General features: G+C 46.3%; 1 long non-coding RNA gene across 1 annotated transcript; it reads left to right on the forward strand.

Moving 5' to 3' along the window:
- Positions 1–14927: 14927 nt before the first annotated feature.
- LOC123328588 lies at positions 14928–20809 on the forward strand. The gene is made up of 3 exons (XR_006543515.2): positions 14928–16282; positions 16436–16581; positions 16750–20809. It is a non-coding gene; the product is annotated as an uncharacterized LOC123328588 (long non-coding RNA).
- The last annotated feature ends 3285 nt before the right edge of the window (positions 20810–24094 follow it).

Consider the following 24094-nt stretch of genomic DNA (forward strand, 5'->3'; position numbering starts at 1 on the left):
TCCAGGGAAGCTGTCTGCACATACCACCCCCACCTCCCAACCCTAGGTCAGTTTCAGGACCCCTTCCACTCAGGAAATCCCTTCTCTTGTGTTTTGTTTCCTCACAGTTTCCAGCTTGTGTTTTTTCCTTCTGATTCTTTATAGGGGCTCCCAGGGATTTGGAAGAAAATCCTTGCTTGCTCCTTGAAAGAAAAGCTATGACCAACCTAGACAGCATATTGAAAAGCAGAGACATTACTCTGCCAGCAAATGTCCATCTAGTCAAAGCTATGATTTTCCCAGTAGTCATGTATGGATATGAGAATTGGACTATAAAGAAAGCTGAGCACCGAAGAATTGATGCTTTTGAACCGTGGTGTTGGAGAAGATTCTTGAGAGTCTCTTGGACTGCAAGGAGATCCAACCAGTCCATCCTAAAGGAAATCAGTCCTGAATATTCACTGGAAGGACTGATGCTGAAGCTGAAGTTCTAATACTTTGCCCGCCTGATGCAAAGAGCTGACTCATTGGAAAAGACCTTGATACTGGGAAAGATTGAAGGCAGGAGGAAAAGGGGACGACAGAGGATGAGATGGTTGGATGGCATCACCGACTTAATGGACACGAGTTTGAGTAAACTCCGGGAGTTGGTGATGGACAGGGAAGCCTGGCATGCTGCAGTCCACAGGGTCGCAAAGAGTTGAACATGACTGAGCAACTGAACTAACTGAGGGATTTGGATCAGCCTTCCCAGGTGTCTCAGTGTGTGAAGAATCCACCTGCAATGCAGAAGATGCAGGAGACCTAGGTTTGATCTCTGGGTTGGGAAGATCTCCTAGAGAAGGGCATGGCAACCCACTCCAGTATTCTTGCCTGGAGAATCCCATGGACAGAGGAGCCTGGTGAGCTACAGTGTATAGGGTCGCAGAATCGGACATGACTGAAGTGACTTAGCAGGTATGCACCCAGGGATTTAGGTCACCTGGAAATCTCTTTCTTGCCTCTTGGGAGACCAGAGTCAATGTCACAATGTGCATCTCTGAAGTCCAAGGATGCTCCACGATGGAGATAGTCGGGAGTGCGTGCACATATATGTGTGTGTATGCGTGTGTGTGTGTGTAAATGCACATGATTTGGGCACAGACTGGGTCTGCACAGAGAGACAACGTCTGCCTCTTACAAAGGTGATCACAGACCTTCTGCTCCCTCTTTCCAGGTCAGCCAGGCCAGGTGAGGGCAGGTTCTGAGAGCTCAGCTGACTTCCCTTCTGAGTCACGCCACAGAGCAGGGCATGGTTTCCAGGAGTCTGAACCCTGCCTCAGGGCTCTTTCCATCCTGTGCTGCTTGGATATTAAGAGAGGGAGGTGTGAGCCCAAATATCTGTAGTGGGGGTGGTTTGGAAGGCAGCTTAACCCTGGGGAGGGGTCAGTCCTCAGTGGGGTGTGGGATGGTGTTTGGAAATGATCACCAGAGGATTCACTCACTTTTCCAGAGCACTCCTTTGGTCCCACAGCTCAGGGTGCATCCTGATTTATGAGGCGTGGGATTCCAGCAGCTCCGAACAGGGTTCTGGTTTCTGCTCGGCTTGAGCTCCCAGGAGTGGCAGGAGGGAGGGGCTGGCGCTGGAATGTTAGGAGTTAGGAGGTTGAGGGAGCCGAGCCTGTTAGAAGTTAAGCGGGCATCCGCCTAGGGTGGAGGGTGATTCCACCTGCCTTTGGCTATAGACCCTCTGGCTACAAAAGGAGGATGAGTGCCCCAAAGTCTTCAGGAAGCAGTGTCCTCAGAGCAGGTAGGCCCCCTGGACCAGCAGCAACTCCCCATCAGCCCCCCTGCGGGGGGCTGGTCACTTTTGCTTTGAGACTGAGTTATTTGTCACAAAGCATAAAAGTGTTGATTTGAGCCACCAAGAAAACTTGTGCACTGTGGGTTTTCTTCCATTTAACAGATGAGGAACTGAGGCCTTAGGTTAAAAGAAGCTGAGGGCTGCCAGGTCTCACAGCTAGAAAGTGGTCAAGCCAGTTTCCAAACGGACATCTTCTAAGTCCAGTCTCTCCATGAGCACAGATGCTGCCCCCTAGCCCACAGAAGGCGGGTGTTGCGTGGGGGAAGGGACCTGAGTGTTGAACAATCAGGTCTAGGTTCCCATCCCGCCCCCACTAGTACTGACTGTGTGAACGGGGCCATGCTGCCAAAGCTCAGTTTTCTCATAAATAAAGCAGAAGTAATCAGAGATGCACTGGAGCTGGCTCATTCTCCCTCTCAAAAGCCAACTGTGTGTATTTTTCAATTTCTCATTCAGTCATATGAAGCTGGTTAGCTTGAAATAGGCCACAGCAGAATATTTACACCAAAAAATCAGTTGCTCAGTCGTGTCTAACTCCTTGCAATCCCATGGACTGTAGCCCACCAGGCTCCTCTCTCCAGGGAATCCTCCAGGCAAGAATACTGGAGTGGGTAGCCATTCCCTTCTCCAGGGTATCTTTCCGACCCAGGGATCAAACCCACGTCCCCTGTATTACCAGCAGCTTCTTCACCATCTGAGTCATCAGGGAAGCCCAATTTACACCAAAGAAATGAGCAAACCTGCAAGTCAGGGCTTTGCTCCCCAGAGGGCTGGTGGTTAGCATGTCCCAGATTATCCCTGGGGACAATTCTTACCCTATAGGACTGAAGAGTGAATCAGATAAAGTCTGTCAAGTTCTTACCATGTCTGGATTGGAGCCAATACAAATGATCAGCAACAGTAAATGTCTTATCTTTTCTTCATCCTTATCATGTTTGATCCCTTTATTCACTCAGGAGAGTAATTTGGGCAAGAGGAATTTTCTTTCATCATATTGCTGAAGACACTGAGGCCCTTAGGGACTGAGCACAGAGATCCTAAGAGGTGAGTCTGGTTCTGAACCCAGATGTCTATGCTCCTCATCCTGGGCCCTGGCCACTACCCTTGGCTGCCTTACTGCATTGGGCAATTTAGAGTCTTAGAAATACTGGGATTCTAGAGCCAGAAGGAAAGTTAGAGATCATCTGTGGACAGTTCAGGTCCCTCATGTTACAGACAAGGAAACAGAGGCCCAGAGAAGGGAAGGACCCTCCCAGGGTCACTTTGCCAATTTTGGCCCAGATGGAATGGGGCTCCCAGATCTCTGGATTCCCCATCTACATCTCTCTCCACTGGACCCAACTGCCTGTAGACCCCTGAGCCTGGGTGGAATTGTCCTAGCCAGACAGCACGGCTGATGCCCAGTATGAAGGGGATGGGATGGCTGTTAGGGAGACGACCATGTATCCATTCTGGGGAGAGGGCATGTACAAATAATGTGATTTGTTCTGCCTTTAACATCAAGTTATGTGAAACTGTCCCATGCATGCTGAAGGACTGTCACTGACATTTTGCCAATCAGCAAACAGTGAAGAACCAGAGACTCCCAGAGGCAGGCAGACCTCTGGCCTCTGTGTGCAGCACAGTGCTGGCATTTAATGGACCAGGGCTGGACCTGGCTCTGTAATCCTCACTGCCCTGGTCATATCCTCCTTCCTCTTTCCATCTCTCCCTTCCTCCCTCCCTCTTGCTTCCTCCTTCCCTCCCTCCCTTACCTTCTTTTCATTTAACAAATATTCACTGATTGCTAGCCTTCTGTAAGGACCCCACTTGGTGCTAGGGAAGCAGAGATGAATGTGGCAAGGTCTTACCCTAAAGAACTGCACAGAAGAAAAAGCAGAAACAAACATGAGAACGAGCCACCTGATGGAAGCTGTCCAGAGGCCAAAGCGGCTCAAGGGGCACTGCGTAGATCAATTGTGTTTGTGGAGGAGGGGTGTGGAGGGGTGAGAAAGGACATTTCTTTGCAAAAAAAAAAAAAAAAAAAGCAGCTTCAGTAGCACTGAAGAGGTAGGAAATAGCCTGGAATGTCCTGGAGATTGTAAACACGAGCTTGGATTTACAGTGTAAGCTTTGGTCTGGAGTCGCACAGGCAGAGTTCAGAATCCTTGGCTATGTTGTGAACTGTGTCACTTAGGCAAGTCTCCTCATTTGTAAAACAGGATGATAATTTTTACCTCACAGGGTAATTGTGAGAATTCACTGAGATCATTTATTCAGCAAGGGATATTCTGGGTACCTACTATGTGCCAGGCACCCTTCCAGGCATGAGAAACCACAGGGAATCAGATGGGTCAGGTCCCTGCCCTCGTGGAGCCTATATTCTAGTGGAAGGGGATGGACTGTGAAAAATACATAGCATGGTGTCAGGTTCTTATAAGTGATTGAAAATAATAAAACAGGTGTTTGGGGTGGCTCCCTAGGTGCAATCCCCAGGAAAAGAGAATTTGTCAAAAGTGTGGTCTCAGAGTGCGTGGGGGTGGGGAAGGGAGGACACAAACAAAGTCCGACAGGGGTAGCCTCAGCCTGATCCCACGGGGCTCAGAGTGTGAACTCTGCCGGGAGGGGTCGCATTCTAGACCAGGGGACGATGCCGTGGGTTAGTATGTGCTTTGCTGGGGTAGTGTCTGGTGCACACGTTAGCCATGGAATGAATGCCCTGTCTCTAGACCCGCTCCACCGCCCCTTGCTGCCGTGTGATTCTGTGATCCACAGCAACCTGCGCTTTCCCTGTGCCTTCCCCGTCCTCTCATGCTGGGCATCTCTGCCCCTGCTGTTCCTTCCTAAAACACAACCTCTCCACTGTTCTCCCTGGAAAATTCTTAGTCATTCTTCAAGTCTCAGCTCAAATGCTGCCTCTATGTCTGTGAAGACTCTCGCAGGACTTCTTGGGGGCTTGCTTCTGTGTAACCTCTGTAATGGTCATGACCACCAGTGAGGCAATTGTTCAGTCGCTAAGTAGTGCCAGACTCTTTGTGACCCCATGGACTGCAGCACGCCAGGCCTCCCTGTCCTTCACTATCTCCTGGAGTTTGCTCAAACTCATAGCCACTGAGTCAGTGATGCCACCCAACCGTCTCAACCTCTGTCGCCCCCTTCTACTCTTACCCTCAATCTTTCCCAGCATCAGGGAAATTTGCCTGTTCACAAGCCTGTCTGCCCACTAGGCTGGGACCTCCCTGACAACTCGGAAAGGTTTTTTTCAGTTCTGGGTCTCCAGAATGTTGGACATACAGTAGGGCCTCAGAAAATATTTGCTGAATAAGTAAATGGCTCTGTCACTTAGTAGTTTTGTGCCCTCTGGTGAGTCAAATAATCTCTCTAAGGCTGAGTTTGCCAATCAGTAGTTATAACTACATCTAAATTATCGTATCTTTAGGAGGCCAAATGAGATAATGAATATAAACTCTGAAGGATTATCCAGATGTGATTTTTTTTTTTAATAAAACGGTAGAAGAGGAAAGGTCCGTTTTGGAGCTCAGCATCAGCTGCAGAGACCCAAATTGCTCCAGAAGCCTGTGGCTCAGTCTGGAAGACTTCTGGAGAACATTCCAGTAGAAGAGCTCTGAGCAGGTGTCAGATTAACACTTTGCCTTCTCTGACACTTTCTCTCCCATCAGCCAGGGCTTGAAACTCTGGTTCTGAGAAGGAGATATAACACCCATGAATCCTCTTTCTCTGCTTTCAGTAACTCAGCAATAATAATACACATGCAAGCCATTGAAATCAAGAAGAATAGGAGTTTCTACTCTTGCCAATTGGACACAGGACTCATCTGTGGTCACCACTGCAGATGAATCTTGCACAGGGATGTCTCAACTCTATAAACCTTGATCCAGCCCATATCCAGTCTCTTCCAAGGCTGTTCTTCTTTTCCTGACTCTCCGAGAAGACTGTCTTCCCTTACCAGGCCCACCTTGTTCTTCCATGTTATCTGCCTGATATGGAAGAACTATCCATTATCCTGGTCTCCAAGAAACCAGAAACAGGACCTTTCCTCCATTGTCCCCTGGCTTCAAGTTCTCCGGAATCCTCAGTGTTGTTTCCCCTGTGGTCCCATCTTGATGCCATCCAGGATTTGAAGGCCTTTATATCAGCACATGGAAGAATTTAATGTCTCCAGAGTCCCTCCCTCAGTCAAGTATATGGCCTAAAGTACTTCCCTTTACATATGAGATAGTTATTTATCCTTTAATATATCATCGTCAAACCACTCCTTAACTCCAGGTGGCCTGTCTTGCTTTCCCACCATTCTAAAATACTTTTCTTGCTCTTTCTAAGATACCTATGAGCTACACAGTTAATTATCTGGTACAGCCTGAGCCTTCAAGTTTTAGGCCCACTCCCAAGCCATTTAGCTAGTCCCCAATACAAATGAATCCTGGTGAAGATCCAATATTGTAGAGACATAAATTCTTTCCAAATTAATCTATAAATTCAGGGAAATCCCAATAAAAACTTAAGGTTTTAAAAATGGAAATTTACAAGCAAGTTCTAAAAGTCAACTAGAAGGAAAAATGAATAAGAATAGCCTGGTGAATTTTGACACAGTAAGAACAAGAAGGAAAAAGCTCTTCCACATATAAACATTTGTTATAAAGTGAGGCCCGGATTTGATCCCTGGGTCAGGAAGACCCCTGGAGAAGGAAATGGCAACCGACTCCAGTATTCTTGCCTGGGAAATTCCATGGACAGAAGAGCTTGGTGGACTACAGTCCATGGGGTTACAAAGAGTCAGACACGACTGAGTGACTGACGTTGATAAAATGGTCAATTCAGAGTGATACTGATATATGAACAGATAATCCAATCAATGGAAGAGAGTAAAGAAATAGATGCATGGAAATCTAGTGTATGAGAAAAGAGCATTTTAAATCATTAGGAAAAGACTGAGTATTCAAGAATGGTTTTGAGACGATAGATCACCCACTTTGGAAGAAATTAAATTAGATAGTATATTGGGTTTTGGTTTTACTTTCTGAAAAGAGAATTCATTTTACTATTTTAAGTCAGAAAGATATTTATGGAATCTATGTATAGCTGCCAGAAATGTAAGGAGTGTTGGAGAAAAAGACTTTAGGATGAGCTTACCAGAATAACTTCCAAAGTCACAGTGCAGAAGTGAGCCACTGAAGAGATGTCATTGCTGCAGTCTGGAAGCTGTCAGATAGTAGTAAGTTTTTGCCATGGATGCTATTCTAAAACTACACCATCTCTGCCAGGATCTGTGCTAGTAAAACGGAGGCTGTGCTGCCTTTTTCTCTAGGTGTCTCAAAGTTTCATGTGAGCTGTATCTGCTTAGATCTTTTAGGAAGTAGACATCAAGATGGAGTTAGAAGGCCAGGGAATTTGTTGGGACAATGCATGTAAAAGATAAAGCGGAAAAGGAGCAGGAATGTAGGGAAAACCTTCAGAGTATAATTTAGATGTGACATCTGTGAAAGGAAAGGAAGAAGGAAAGAAGGTTGGGTAGAAAAAGCTTCAGACTTCTTCTAAAACTAAAATCCAAAACACTGACAACATCAAATGCTAGCGAGAATGTGGAGACATGGGAACTCCCATTCATTGCTGGTGGGAATGCAAGGTGGGGCAGTCATTTTGGAAGACAGTTTGGCGGTCTCTTGCAAAGCTAAACATAGGTTATTGTACAATTCATCCATCCCAATCCTAGGTATTTACCCAAATGAGTTCAAAACCACAAAAACCTGCACATAAATCTTTAGAGCAGCTTTGTTCATTAACTCAGTAACTGGAAACAAACCCTGATATTAATATCTTTCAATAAATGAGTGGATAAACAAACTATGGTACATCCTTACAATAGAATATTATCCAGTAATAGAAAGAAGCTATCAAGTCATGAAAAGACGTGGAAGAATCTTAAATGCATATCATTAACTGAAAGAAGCTACATACTATACGATTCCAACTGTATGATATTCTGAAAAGGGCAAAATTATAGAGACAGTAAAAAAAATCGGTGATTGTCAGAAGTTCTGAGGGAGGAAGGGAAGGATTAATAGATGGAGTGCAGAGCATTTTTAGGGCAGTGAAACTCTTCTGTATGATACTGTAATGTTGGATGCATGACTTATGTATTTGTCAAAACCCACAGAACTATGCAACACAGAGAGCCAACCCTAATGTAAACTATTCATTTTAGTTATTAAATGTATTGATATTGGTTCATAAAGTGTCACAAATTACCATACAAATGCAAGATGTTAATAAATAGGGAGCCTTTCTGCTCAAATTTTCTGCAAACCTAAAACTGCTCTAAAAATAAAGTCTATTAAAAATTTAAAAGTAATGAATATACTTGGAGAAATATACTTGGCAGTAAATATAACAGATCATATTATGGTGGCCAAACACTCTAGTTTTCTCAGGATGGCTTTTACAGTTAAAAACTTTGGCTCTGTTTATACCTGCTGTCATGGTGTCCCATCTGCTTTAGCATTTGTCAGTCTCAAGGTGTCTTCTTGGCTTGAGTGATACATTATGTGGTCACTCTAGACAAAAGGCTATTTTACATATATGTGTGTATGTATATATTTATATACATAATAAAATAAATATATAATGAACTCTTATAAAGCAATAAGAAGATACATTGCTCAAGAGAATAATGGGCAAGGTATATGAATATGTGTATATTCACATGTATTCATAGTCACACGATTATGTGTATATTGCTAGCTCTACCATAAGAAATGATCACATATGGGGTGGCTCAAACAGCAGAAATTTATTTTCTTGCAGTTCAAGAGGCTAGAAATCCAAGATCAAGATGTTGGCAAGTTTGATTTCTTCTGAAACCTCTTCCTTTTGCTTGCAGATGGCTGCCTTCTTTATGTGTCCTCACATGATCCTTCTGAGCACACACAAGTCTGTGTCCTAATCTCTTCCTATAATGACCTCATCTTACCTTATTTCTTTGAAGGCCCTGTCTCCAAATATAGTCACATCTGAGATGCTAGCGGTTTGGATTTCAACATATGAATTTGCAGGAGCAGGGGGTGGGGGGCAAGGGAACACAACTCTGCTGATAACAATACACAATTCACAGAAGAAGTATATATGTCCAATAAATAGATGTCAATATGTTTAATATTATAAAAAAACAGAGACATGGAAATTTAAAATAATAATAACTGACAACATCCTCCAATAGAATGACTAAAAATAATAAAATAAAATTCTGTCTAGGGTTGCCAAGGAGGTAAGGAATTAGTCTTTGTTGGTGGAACAAATTGATACAGATTTTTTGGAGGGCAAATTGGCAGACTCCATCAAAATGAAAAAATACATATCCTTTGACGTATAAATTATACTTCTGAACTTGATTATACAGAGATACTCAAAGCACAAAGAGACATACATAAAAATGTTAATTAACAGAACTTTTTGTAGTATTTAAAAATTGAAAAAATATTTAAATTCCTATTAATAGTTAAATAAGCTATGATATATCCACATTATGGAATATTACACCGGAGTTAAAAAGAAGGAGGTAGACCTATGGTAAAATGAATAGCACATAATATCCTATGAATAACGTAGATCTATGATAAAATGGAATCATAAAACACAGTAAGTAGCTCAAAAAAGTGGAAATTGAGAACAAAGAACAGACAGGACACATAGAACTCAAGTAGCAAAATAGTAGATTTAAACTCAACAATATCAACAACATTTACATTAAGTGTAAATGGTCTAAATGTTCCAATTTAAAAATATAGATTATGAGATTTTGTTTAAAAAAAAGTATGACCCAATGGATATTGTTTAAGAAACTCACTTTAATTATATCCATAATAGGTTCAAAGTGTAAAGTTAGGGATTCCCTGGGGGTAGTGGTAAAGAATATGTCTGCCAATGCAGGAGACACCGGTTCAGTCTCTGGTCTGGGAAGATCCCACATGCGGCAGAGCAACTAAGCCCATGCATCACAACTACTGAGCCTGTGCTCTAGAGCCTGGGAGCCTCAGCTACTGAGCTTATGTGCTGTAACCACTGAAGCTTGCATGCCCTAGAGCCCGTGTGCTCTGCAGTAAGAGAAGCTACCACAATGAGAAATCTGTGCACCACAACTGGAGAGTGGCCCACTCGCCACAACTAGAGAAAAAGCCTGTGCAGCAACAAAGTCCCAGAACAACCCCTTAAAATAAATAAATGAATAAAAAGATTTTTTGGAAAAGTGAAAGGTTAGATAGATCAGATCAGATCAGATCAGTCGCTCAGTCGTGTCCTACTCTTTGCGACCCCATGAATCGCAGCACGCCAGGCCTCCCTGTCCATCACCAACTCCCGGAGTTCACTCAGACTCACGACCATCGAGTCAGTGATGCCATCCAGCCATCTCATCCTCTGTCGTCCCCTTCTCCTCCTGCCCCCAATCCCTCCCAGCATCAGAGTCTTTTCCAATGAGTCAGCTCTTCGCATGAGGTGGCCAAAGGTTAGATAAAGATATACCTAAATCTGTTAATACTAGTCAAAAGAAAGCTGGAGTGACTATATTAATATCATACAAAGTAGATTTCAGAGCAAAGACTATTTCCAAGGATAAAAGGAGTTATTTCATAGTGATAAAGGGATTAATTCACCTAGAGAACATAGTAATTCTAAGTGTATATGCACTTCATAAAACTTCAAAATGCATGAAATGAAATGCAACTGCAAAGAGAAACATACAACTCACAGTTATAACCAAAATTGCAAATCCTCTTGACATTATTTCATAATTTCCTACTCTTATAATTTGGCCTTTCTTTATCACTCTAAACTCTTAAGTCACCATTCAGATCATTTTTTTTAGTCTGTAGTTCCTCTGGTGTTAATTAACCCATTTGTTGGGTCAGTGGAATATCCATCTTGGCACTGGATTTCCTCACATATAATTTTGTAGTTTTTGTCTGTGAGCTCATCTTTAACAGGGGTTATTTTCCACAAGAGTCCTGTAAGTGCTCCCTGCATTATTAAGGCTTCTCTTGGGGTGATTTCACTATTGCTTCCATCTACTCTTTTTGGGGTTTGTCCCTTCTGACGCTCTATGGCTTTAGGTTTGTGTTTCATTTCTAGTGTCTAGAAATTTTCTTTTTTTGCTTTTGAGTTTAGCTGTGCTTTAAAATAAAATTTAAAATAACTATGCAATGTTTCACTGTTTGGAGCAGGTCTGGGAAATTCCCACATCTGTTCATTTGTATGTTTTTATTGGATGTCTTGATATGGCTCCCTTGACAAAACTTTGAAATCAGTCTTCACCCAATCTCTTTCCTTGTTGTCCTTTGTCCTGGAATTATAAAATTACATTTTGTCCTGGAATTATAAAATTACATTTTATAATTTATAATGAGTTTATAATAAGTTGGATTTGCTTTTAAACTGGAAAAAAATGAAATTTTAGGATTGCAAACTACCTGTCTTTTAGGATGGAGATTAAAATTTGATTTATGGAAGATGTTCCTTTGTTTTCAAATGCCTAGTTGAGTAGGCCCTTTTAGCTATGCTAATACAAAGCAAAAACCTATCATTCTTGGTGAGAATGGGAACACACTTATGGGGCCCTAAAGGAGATTTCTTAATCTAAAATGTTAATACTCTTTAGTAATATACATTGAATGATTTGTAGAAGTCTGCCTCTGAGCATTGTTTTATTTAGAGCACCACCATCTCCTAATTTGGAATCAGACTACACTATGCTTGAAGCTGGTGTGTTCTTGCAAAGTGGTGTGTGTTACTCTGGGATCAGTTGTTTGTACAAGATAAGGAGCTGAGATGGAGAAGAATGTGGGAGAAAAGTGCTCACTTCTTCAACTTGGGCTGGAGAAAGCAACTGTGCAAAGAAACGCGACCGGGCGGGCCTGGCGCAGCCCAACCTAGACCCGGGACTTGGCGTCCCTCTCAAAGCGCTGCATTAACCTGACCATTCTGACTTTTGGAAAGTGTTCTGGCAGATATTTTGTTTTGATATTCCTATTGCCAGTAATGTATAGAAGAGGCAAATTCTGGGGCAGGACAAGAGGTCTTGGGAGGCAGATCTTAGCTGGGAGTGAGAGGGAAAAACTACTTTCAAGAGCTGGGATGAGGATGGGGTCATTGCTTAGACCTGAACTCCAAGGAAGAGTGATACTTAGAAGGTGCCTGAGGGTGGGAGGAGAGTCAATTCTGAGGGCAGTGATAGGATGCTTTCTGGTATGTACTTCTCTTCCTCCCTAAGATTTCAGGCAATGCTGTTGACTTGTGTTTTGCTGTGATGTAGAGAATTAGGAACGGAGAAGGCAATGGCACCCCACTCCAGTACTCTTGCCTGGAAAATCCCATGGATGGAGGAGCCTGGTGGGCTGCAGTCCATGGGGTCGCTAAGAGTCGGACATGACTGAGCAACTTCACTTTCACTTTTCACTTTCCTGCATTGGAGAAGGAAATGGCAACCCACTCCAGTGTTCTTGCCTGGAGAATCCCAGGGACGGGGGAGCCTGGTAGGCTGTCGTCTATGGGGTCGCACAGAGTCGGACATGACTGGAGCAACTTAGCAGCAGCAGCAGCAGCAACAGAGAATTAGAAAAGAGCTTAGCCCATGCATTAGGCAGAGGGACCAATATCTGCCTGGCTCTGGGTGTAATGGTAACTTGGGGAGAGATCTGGGCAGAGTGGTAGGAGGTGCAGCTGAGCAGGGAACCAGGGGCAGAGCATGAAGGGCTTTGTAAGTCATTTGAAGAAATTAGACCTTATCTTGTAGATGCTGGTGAGCCACTGAAGGATATTGAGCAAGATGGTGATGTGATCAAAGTTGCATTATATAGAAAAAAACCCAGATGCATATCTCATAAATTTGTAGTCAGCTGGGGTGGACTTGTGCTATTTTTTCTGGCCAGTACCTCTCCTATCCTCCTGTGGTAACAGACCCCTTCTTTCCTGTGGGGGAACCTATTCTGTTTGAGTAGGACAGAGCTGATTGCCATCTTCTAGAAAACAGAGAGTGTTCCACTCCTGAAGCCTACACAATCCTCTCTTTTACATGAACCAATATTTTTTTTTTCTTATTTAACCAAATATGCCACATTTCTCTTGCTCATAAGGGAGAATTCTCACTGATAGTTGTGTGTTTTCCCTGACTTTCTCTTCCTTAGACTCAATATCTTCATTTGACATTTGAGATGGTTTCTAGACCCCTCCCTGCAGGGTCTTCCTCCTCCAGAAGGAGGAAGTGTCCTCCCCACCAATGTCCCTGGGAATTCCCCCTCTCAGGGTTGTATTACAGTCTAGGACATGATGGAGTCTCCTCTGTAGAAATCAAGATAAAAGGTTGATACCCAAGGATCAGGTTCTGGGGGGAACTTTTAGGGGAGCCTGATCATGGCAATTCATGACTTGAGGCATCTACTTCTATAAAGAATGAAGCATCTTCCTGTCACTCCCCTGAATTCCCTGTCAAGCACAGGGAATTCTCAGAAGCCAGCACCTTGAATGACTTCAGTTTCTAAGTGGAAGGGAAAATAGAAAGGAGGGTGTCCTCCTGATTGCCAAAAGGATCCCAAGGCTTGCCTGAAATATAGATGGAACCACTCAGTCATCTTAACTGGCCATTAATGAGCCGATTCATAATTTAAAAGAGACTTCAAGAAACATCAAGGGGAAGAGTGCAGGGAGACACTCAGGCTAAATGTGTCCATTTCATTATCTGAAGGGGTGTGCGTGTGTGTGTGTGTGTGTGTAAAAGGAATAGTGAGCCCACTTCCTTCCAGATCTCACAAGGGTTTCCATAACCCTCTTGGTTACAGTGAGCCAAGGACCTTCCTTCAACAGAACAGGCTTGGATTCTAAACTCCTAGTTGACGGATCTTCTCAAGAGCCCTTTAGAGACTGCTTGAGCCCTCACCAGGCCCTGCTCAGTTTCTTCTTCCCCATCACTTAGTAAGTTACACACAAGATTAAAACTCTCTGTCTACCATGGTGGGTGTGCCCAAGTCCTATGGCCATATGGGGTCACCTGGCCTTCTTTTAAAAAAGTATTTACTCATTTATTTGGCAGCACTGGGTCTTAGTTGCAGGACATTCAATATTTGTTGTATCCTGCAGAAGCTTTTCGGAGAAGGCAATGGCACCCCACTCCAGTACTCTTGCCTGGAAAATCCCATGGACGGAGAAGGCTGGTAGGCTGCAGTCCATGGGGTCGCTAGAGTCAGACACGACTGAGCGACTTCACTTTCACTTTTCACTTTCATGTACTGGAGGGGGAAATGGCAACCCACTCCAGTGTTCTTGCCTGGAGAATCCCAGGGATGGGGGAGCCTGGTGGGCTGCCGTCTATGGGGTCGCACAGAGTTGGACACGACTGAAGTGACTTAGCAGCAGCAGCAGCAGCAGCAGCAGCAGCAGCAGGAGCTTTTAGTTGCAGTCTGAGAACACTGTTGTGGTATGTGGTATCTAGCTCCCTGACCAGGGATCCAATATAGGCCCCCTGCATTGAGAGTGTGGAGTCCCAGCCACTGGACCACCAGGAAGTCCTCACCTTGCCCTTTACTCTCCAAAGGAAAATGGATCAAACCCTCAACCCACAGTAGAGGGAAATTCAGGGTTTTCTGCAAGACTTTCAGGGGATTTGTTCCCAATCCCCTCTTATCAGTTTCTATTGAATTATTTATAATTCCCGTCCTTCCTTGCTTCTTCCCTCCTTTCCTTTCTCTCCCCCTCTTTCTCTTTTTTTTTCTATTTTTGCCCCGTGAAGCTGTTTTCTTCTCTCTGCCCTGTGTCAAGACAAACCTGAAGCACAGGTACTTTCCCTTGATTTTCCTAAAGTAGCCCTAGTATAGGGTCTTTGCGACACATTTTCCTACAAGTGGTAAAGATCCAGCTGGCAAAGCAGGAGACTCGGGAGACGTGGGTTCGATCCCTGGGTCGGAAGATCTCCTGGAGGAGGAAATGGCAACCCACTCCAGTATTCTTGCCTGAAAAACCCCGTGGACTGAGGAGCCTGTGGGGCTACCATCCAAAGGGTTGTAAAGAGTTCGATACGACTGAGCGACTGAGCACGCGCGTGCGCGCGCGCGCACACACACACACACACACACACACACACACACACACACACACAATTGGGAGAGCTGTGTTGCATCTTCTCACAGAAACCCCTTCAAGGTGAATATCAGATATTCCCTTGCTCTTCCCCACCCCCACAGCATCCATATGTTTCCAGCCTCACTCCCCCTCCGCCCCTCTGCCCTCCCACCCCGAGCCAGTCTCCCACAGCATCATTTCTCCTGGGAGCAGCTCACCCCCACCCTCTGCCCAGACCACCTCAGGGCCAATCTCTGCCTGCCCAGAAGACATTAAGGGCCAGTTTGGAAATTATTTTTTCCCTCAACACAATCAAATTATTAGTCTTAACTCCTTCCTCCGCTAGTCTCTGCAGGCAGGTAAAGATTCACCATCCCTTTGATATGAATTATGCCACCCCCTTGGAAGGCAGAAGGGCTGGAATAATTTCGTTGGTTGTTTAAATCACAGCTTTTGCCTTCCTGCTGCTCAAGTTTAAGTATAGCCCAGAGATGTTTTCATTGGCTCCACCTGCCTAGTTTGAAATATCTTCCCCCCTCTGGCTCCACCCCTCCCTCCTCAGCACCTCCTGAGCCCTATCCTATGACCCCGATACACGTGCTTTCTCAAAACAGCTCAGGCCTGTTTCCTTATTTCCCAGTGCTTGCTGTTTCCAAGTTGGAGAACCAGCCATGGGGACCATAGGAAGGCCCTATTCTCACTCCTCCTTAGAAGTCCTAGGATCCTTGCTGTATACTTGGGTCACTCTGTCTCTATGAGGCTGAGGGTTTCACAGTGTGCGATTCCAACCCAGGGCCCCTGCAACCTTACATGGCCAAAGAATCGTGAGCCCCAGCAAGTCTCACCACAGGGGCACCCAGCTGATGCGAAGTCTCAAGAAATGTTCACAGGTCTACATTAGAGCTCCAGAGCCTTCTGGATCCTGGAGGGAAGCAGTCTGAATGGAATTTGGTCCCCCAAATGTTACAGCCACATCCTGAGTGACTCTCCCTCCGTCACGGTGGCCCAGCCACACCGGCCTTCCTCCAGCCCCTCAGAACCCCAGCATCCTAGACCACCAAGGCCAGGAGCCGGGACAGCCTCTGCCTCCACAGGTAGAGAAACGTGCATGGATTCAGAGTATGTTTGGAGGCAGAAATGGTCAGTTGTTGCAATAAATATGGCATTGGTGAGGGTGCTAAGCCGGCGGGAACCCTCTAGTCTAGTCTAGGGCCGTCCTCACCAGCACTCAGGCACTTCTTTCTGGCCCTATACATGTCATTGAGGCTCAGCCAGCCTCGGGGGAAGGATGGTCAGGGAGAATGAAGACTCACCGAACTTTGCTACCAGTTTCAAAGACTCCCTCACAGTGATGTCAGAAGGGTAAGAACTGGCGGGAGCAGAGGGTGGGGGAGACCGTGGCAAGGGAGTGGCACTGGGCTTCCCCACTGGATCACTGTGGGGGTAGGACACCCCAAATAGCAGTGATCTCCAGGCCCTGAGCCATCCTCATCAGCTGCCCCTTCTCTGCATCAGTGAGGAACAGCTCCCAGCTGGGCCCACTGATCTAATTTCAGGAACCCCCTCTTCTAAGAGACCATTCATACTCAGCTTGTTCTCCAACTCCCAGAGGCCTTCTGGCTGTTTTCCTGCTTCAGATCTCCACTGACCAGCCCCGGCAGGTGGGTGATTCAATTGACTGGGTCTTCCTGGCAGGAGATTGAGGGCACACTTTGGGACTGGAGAAGGAGGCAGGGTCAGGTGGGACAGTGGATGAGACAGAACAGCGAGTGGGGGCTTGGTGTTAGAGGGATGGGCTATTTGCTAAATAAAATTTAAACCCTTGCCAGCTTTTCTGCCAAGAAGAGAGAGGTGGCTGATGAAAACCATATGTCTCTAAGTAAGTGGAAGTGAGGAGCCCTGCTTTGTTGTGCGAGTATGTTGATATGGCTCCTGGTCTCCCGTGCAATGGAAAATCTCTATTTTAAAGAATACAATGTTTAAGAGGCACTCTGAGACAAGCCACATTTCGCAATTAAGTAGTTTACAAGGTCAGCAAAGGAAGGACAAAATAAACCAGCTGAAAAAGGTCTTGCTCAATACCAAAATTTGTTTAAAAGTTCAATGCTACAGTCCGAAACTGTAATATAGGCTTGTTATGGAGTGTTACAAAAATAGCCCAAAAGATGAGGCTCTTTGTGGATGGAGAAACAATTAAAAATGTTTTAAGTATTGGTTCAGATACTGATTTCTTAATGTTTAAAAAAAGTAACTTAAAAATGCAAACTACATCATTTCTTTCTTTTTTTTTTTTTTTACTTTTTCTAAACTGACCCTGGAGGCAAAGTAAACCCAGAGACACAAACAGAACGAACTACTGTTCATTCTTTGCGGAACAAAATTCAAATTTCTTCATCCAGCATTCAAATTCCAGCATACTGTGGTTCCAACTGGCCTTCTCTGAATTTTTTGCACAGAATGCTGCCGCTGGCCCTGCCAGCCCCACACCCCGCCCTCCATCCTGTTTGCAGGCTGCCAACTGTGAGGTTTCACAGGGCACTTACCTGCCCCTGAGGTGCCCTTCCTTCTGGCTGAATGAAAAAATGTTAGCCATTCTTCGAGGGTATTAGTTGCTGAATTCTATCCATGCCACTTTAATTTCCATTTGATTCTGGTGTATAGATTGCAGTTCTCTGGTGAAATTCTCCCTCTTGTAATCGATTTTCTTGACCATTTAAATCACAGTTATTTAAAAGTCTGTCAGATAACTCCACTATCTGGATCACCTGTGGGTCTGTTTCTATTATAGAGATACTCTTTTTTTGGACTGTGCTGGGTCTTTGTAGCTGCATGCAGGCTTTCTCTTAGTTGTGGCAAGTAGGGGCTGCTCTCTCGCTGTGCTGCACAGGCTTCTCACTGCAGTGGCTTCTCTTGTTGCCGAGCATAGGCTCTAGGAGCACAGGCTTCAGCAGTTGTGTTGCCCAGGTTTAGTTACCCCACAGCGTGTGGCATCTTCCCGGACCAAGGATCAAACCCCTGTTCCCTGCATTGGCAGGCAGATTCTTAACCACTGGACCACCAGGGAAGTCCAGAGATATGTTTTTGGCTCTGACCGATGTTGTTTCATCAGAAAGGATTTACTTCGGCTTTCTGGAAGGCAGTTCAAGCATTGGAAGGCCATCTTTATCCAGCCTGGGGATGAGCTGGCTTGAAGCTGGTGATCAGACTTTGAAGGCTGTCTGTTTCTGACTCACGTAGGCTCTTAGCGCTTCACTCTTCTGGGGTTCTCCCTGAGAATCTGGTTGTGTTTTAGAGTCCCTCCTCTTGGGTGGGCCTTTGAGTTCCAGTTTACTTCCCCAGCCCCATCTTACTGCCCCAACTCCATTCAGCTTTCTGGTCTCTCAGTCATGCCTCCTACTCAGCCTTCCCTGCTCCAGCTGATGCTGCTTCTGAATCGGCACATGCCTTCGGGGAAGAGGGACTGGGAACTGGGAACTAACCAACTGTACTTCTGTTCTCTTTCTCAGACATCTTGCTCCTCAAGTCCCACTTGCCTGGGTATTTTGAACTCCAAAATTTTCTCCTTACCCTATGAGATCTCCAAAACCTCTAATTCAAGTTCTCTAACTCAGTTCACCATCACTTACTGCTTGTTTTTAGTCTCTTGGCCCCATGCTGCTCATGAGCCAGGGAGACCTTAAGGGTAAATGTAGCACCGAATGTCACCTCCATATGCTCCCAAGTCTCTAGGATCCTGACCTTTCAAATCCCAACTGCCTGTAAGCAGATAGCTTTTGGATTTTGTCCAGCTTACTCTTGGTGAGAGAACCAGTCTCTAAAGAGCCACCCTGATGTTACAAGAAGTGCATCCTCTAATCGCTTCTTTATAATATAAGCTCCCTGAGGGCAGAGAATGTGTCTCCATCACAATTGTGGTCGCAGGAGGATCTCACTCACAAGATCTGAGTATCACCTACGCTGGAACATTTCCAAATGTCTGTCTCCAGCTCAGAGATCTGTTTTAAGCTCTTAGCCCCATGGACCAAACTGCCACTTGTCATCTCCAGGAAGCTGCTTCACAGAAACTCAAGACATCCAAAGTCACGTTCTTCCCCGACATCTGTTCTTCGCTGGGGCTCCCAGGCTCGGGAAGGGGTGTGTCCTCCATCTACCCTGCTGCTTATGTCAGAATCCCAAAGGTCCCCACTGGCAATCCGCACCCACCTCCCGCCCACATCCAACCCCCCCAGTGCTGCTGATTCCACCTGAAAATGTCACACAAACTCATCCAGCTCTTTCTCGCCACTGCTGCCCTGTCCCAGCACTGTTCCCCCCTCCCTCGTTACTCAGGAGTCTCCTCACATTCCTCCACAGAGCCAGGCTGGCCTCCGTCCAGCATGTTCGCCAGCCACCCTAGGAGCAGAATGACCCCTTGAACACAAAAATCTGATTATGTCATTCCTCGGCATAACACCCTTCAATGACGTCCATTGCTCTGAGGAAAGCTTTGAAGATAAACCCTCATGGAGTCACCCACCCCGTGTGTTCAAACCCCAACCCCTCTCCCAGTCTTGCTTTGCCTGACTCTTGCCCTTGACACACATTCCACTCTTAAGCCCTTCTCAACTCTGCCAGCACCTTCTTGAGATCCTTTCTGCCTGGTGGCTCCCCTGCCAGAAGACACCCTTCTCGTCCCCTGTCTGATTCTCTTCTGTGCATCCTTCAGGTCTCTGCTAAATGTCCCCTTCTCAAAGGAGCCTCCCTGACCCCTAGAATTGGTTAGGCGTTGTCACTGTGTCCTGCACTCTTCGCAGCACCAGCACGGAAACAACTGCAGAGTTAACCAAGCGATTACCAATTACGCTCCTCCCCATCAGATGCCAATCTCCTTAAGGCCAGGGCTATATTTGTCTTGATCACCACCACATGCTCAGCACCAGCAAAGTGCCTGAGATATCTTAGAAGATTTGTAAATAATTTTTTGAATCAGGGAATAAAAGATAGAAGTCCGCCGGCACCCCGCCACCCCTACTCTGCCAGCCACCGAGCAGAACGCGGTGCAGGGAGAGAGAGGGAGGCTGGAATGGGGTTTCTAGTTAGCAAGTGTCTCTGAGAGCGTGACTCTAAAAATAAAGAATGCTAAATTGCTGTCTAATGCCTCTTCTTTTGCTGGGCTTAACGCACTGGCCTGGGAGCCAGTAGATTCGGGTTCCAATCCCAGGTCTGGCACAAATCATGACAAATAGCATTTTTATAATGCTTCACAGTTTACAAGACATTTCCACAGATAGGATCTCATTAAACCAGCTCGATGACCTCGGGCAAGCAGCTTTTAGAGGCCTGTTGGGAGGGAGGAGACCTGGGAAGGCGCTGGGTTCCAGAACCCACTCTGCCTCAACTCCCCAAGGGATCTCTCGAGAGTTCCCTGCCCAGCCCCAAGTCTACTGTAAAATGAAGGGGACCAGCGAGGTGATCTTTGAGGTTTGTCTATAGGAATTTAGAACTAAAATTTCAAGACGGCTCCCCAGTCAGAATGCAGAATCTTTGGAGTGTCCTTTTTTCTCATGTAGCAGGGCAGCGTCCCAAGAGGTTCCCAACAATGCCTTGAGTGTCCTGGCAAGGTGTCCTTAAAAGTGGGACTGAAACCAGCATTTTTGTGCAGTTGGTTTACTTGAGAGCTGATCCCAGGACACACGAGTGAGAGGCTGAGGAGATGGACAAAGAGGAAGAGCCCAGTTGGGAGTGTTTGTCCAGGTCACTCTGTTTCAAGGGCTGTGACCTTGACCTCATCAGGCCCTGCTGAGAAGCCACAGAACGCTTCCACAGCTGTCACCCAGCCATGCTGGCAGGGGACCTTTCTTTATCAGTTCCCACCTTGACTGGTGGATGGTCGTCCCCCGCCCCTTGGAGTGTCACCCTAAGCTTCTGGGCTATGCTTACCCCAAGGCAGAGGAAGCTTCTCGTTAGAGCAATTCTTGGACAGAAAACAGAGAGTCCTTGAGGCAAGACTCTGAGATGGATCAAGCTCTTTTAGACCTGACCCCAGAGCAGCCCTGGAAGTCAGAGTGAGACCCAGATCACTAGGGCATCTGATACAAGTTGCAAAGGGGCAGGGGTGCCACTGTCCAGCCCCATGAAGGAACAGGAGCTGGGGCTTTCCTTACATAATCTTTCTCCCCAGTCCTCCACCCTCTTTTCTGCGAAGTTTTGTGGTGTCCTGGGACATTGAAAATAGGATTGGGAGTGTCTGTCTACCTGAGCAATTCAGAGGGGCTCAGCAGACCCTTGGGAAACAAAGTGTTGTTCTATTGGGCCCTCCTTGAGTGACAGCTAGGCTGGACCCATGGGTCTCTCGTGTGCCTCCTCCTTCTGGGCAGTGAGTGGTGCTCCCTCAATGGTGAGCAAACGCTTTGTCTGCAGGCTCGAGCTCCCCAGCCGTGGCAGTGGCAGTGGTCCCAGCCCTGCCAGATATTTGCCCCACCTCCCTGGTGGCATAATACTTCTTCTCTGTCCTTTTATAAACTCTGGACTCTGCTTCCCTCAGCCTTCTTTTGGGATTCTCAAAAGCCTGATTTGTTAATAAGAAAAAGGGATATTAGCTGTTTCTAGCTCTTTTCCTCTACTGTAACAATTTTACTTTTCCCCCAGGCAATGTGAACGGGAGACTTAAAAAAAAAAGTCTCTCATGATAAGGTGGTAAAAGAACACAAAGATTTAAATTTCAAGATATTCTCTGTCCACATTCTTCCTCTGGATAAATCTGTTTAACCCCCAAATAAATGTCACTCTTTCTTTGGGGAGGAAGCAGTCTCTTTCTTTTCCAAAGACTGGGTCTAGTTCTTCATTTCTCTAACTGTACTCCAACCCACCCCAGATTTCCTAGTGTTGTGTAGTAAAGAATTCAGATGGCTTATGTCCGTGGCTCAAGGGAGGGAACTACTATACTCTTCGGATTTCCCAAGTGATAGGAGTGTGTATCTTCGCTCTTCCTGAACAGGTGGGCTGTTCAGACCATGTCTGAGCTCATGCTAATGAGATGACTCAGGATGGGGGCTGGCTGTGCCAGAAAGACCAACCATGCAATTAGAGGGTTGGGTTTTGAGCCAGCTGATGTCAGCCCGACCTCTGCGGAGGAGTGGAGGGCTGGAGAGTAAGTTCAGTCACGTGCCTGATGATTCAATCAACCATGCCTACATGATGAAACCCCAATAAACATGCTGAACTCGGGCTCGTTGAGCACTTCCTGGTCAGTGTTACATATCAATGGTCCAGGAGGCGGGTGATGCGTCCTGAGGACACACAAGCTTCTTATTCGAGACTCTCTGAGACTTGACACTCATTCTGTGTCTCTTCCTTTGGCTGGTCCTGATTGGTATTCTTTATAATACTAGACATCAGTATACTGCTTTCCTGAGTTCGGTGAATTGTTGTAGCAAATCACCAAGCCTGAGGGGATAGTGGCCCCATAGTAGAAGTGCAGATGGCCTGGGAACCCCCAGAATTTGCACCTCATATCTGAAGTGAGGGGAGTCTTGGGGAGGACTGTGCCTTTCACCTGTGAAGTCGGCATGAACCCCAGGTAGTTAGAGTCTACCTGGGGCTTGTGCAGGCTTGCACTGTGCCCACACGTGCATACCTGCTTCCTCCCTCACCTGGGAAGCCTTGCTCATCTGTCATGGGGCTGCATCTTCTCCAAGCATAGGCCCATGTCCCAACATCATCCCAGAAGCCGGACCCAGAGGCAGGAGAACTGCCCTTGAGTTGAAGGTGACATGTGGTGTGGCGAACAGCCATCTTGCTTGAAGGCAGTGGGCAGTGTTGGGGAGTGCCTGTCCAGAATTCTACACTCTTCTCTCCTTTCTCCACTGTCAGTGTCCAGGCTCCTTCACTGGGCTGGTGAAGGTCACCAGGGCCCAAGGACCCCCCTCAAGGCTGGAGCTCTCCCTGGCTTCCTAGGTCCCCTCCAGGCACTGTTACTTCAGTGTTCTTCTCCTGGCCTGGCCATAGAGCCTTTCCTGGGTGTGTGCAAGGTTGAGTTTATTCTCTGAAAAATCCCAGATCTTCCTCTTGGACTTCCGTTCCCTAGACTTGCCATTAATCATATTTCAGTATCTTCCAAGTTGAATGATTTCTTTCCCATATAAATGTTCCATCTATTTGAAGACCTACTCTGTTTCAGTTCCCCCACTCTTCCATCCCTACATCAGCCCTACTGCCCCGCAGATGATGTAAATGGGAAACAAAGAACAGGTTTAAACAGTCTCTTTGGATGAGCCGGTCCCTCTGTGTAAATATTCAGTGTTTCAGTTGTGGTCACCCCTTTCCCTGGGTCCAGAAGATCTTCTAGAAGAGGGCAATAGCAACCCACTCAAGTATTCTTGCCTGGAGGAGCCTATGGACAGAAGAGACTGGTGAGCTACAGTCTATAGGGTAGAGAAGAGTCAGACACGACTGAGTGACTAGCACTTTCATTTTCTTATTTCTTTACCCCGAGCTGTATCAGGGTGCTTGAGGCAGGCTCACTGGCCATGGGGAAGAGTCCCTGTTTGTTCTGTGCATTTTTGCTGGGGCCCAATAAGGCACGACAGTCACCTCTAGCCTTCGGGGTAATGTGCTGACCCGCACTGTGGAGGTCCATGGTTTCCCATTGCTCCTGGGGAAAGTGCTTTCCTGGGCTCTGCATCCTGGCTAGGCCTTTGCCTGAACTCTCAGCCCTTCTGGTGGTCTCCTTAGGGCATGAGGGAGCTTCTGGGTCCCCTGCATGGCCAGGGACACCAAGAGCCCTGCTGTGGTCCCACCTCCCCTGCCACTGGGGCACCTGTACTCTGCACTGTTCTGGGAATGGCCGAGACCATAGGCAGAACTCTAGAGACATGCAGCCCCACCACCCTCCCCTTCAGTGAGCTGGAGGAAGGGCGACTCGAACACCAAGATTATCAGCACCCAGGAGTCCTCACTACTTTCCTCATCCCTTCTGTCCCCAAGACGACAAGGGCAGGCCTTCCACCCTTTTTCTTCCTGCCTCTCAGGATGCCCCAAGGTCTGCACCCCCAGACCCACCTCTTGCCACACCAAAAGAATTGAGAAAGTCCTTTCTCCATGCAGAGGGTGACTGCAGTCTGCTCAGCTGTGGGGAATTCAAACAAAAACCTAGCTGATGTTCAGAACTCGGCAGCTTGCTCCAGCAAGATTTCC

Source organism: Bubalus bubalis, chromosome 12, assembly GCF_019923935.1.
Source record: "Bubalus bubalis isolate 160015118507 breed Murrah chromosome 12, NDDB_SH_1, whole genome shotgun sequence".
NCBI classification, from domain to species: Eukaryota; Metazoa; Chordata; class Mammalia; order Artiodactyla; family Bovidae; genus Bubalus; species Bubalus bubalis.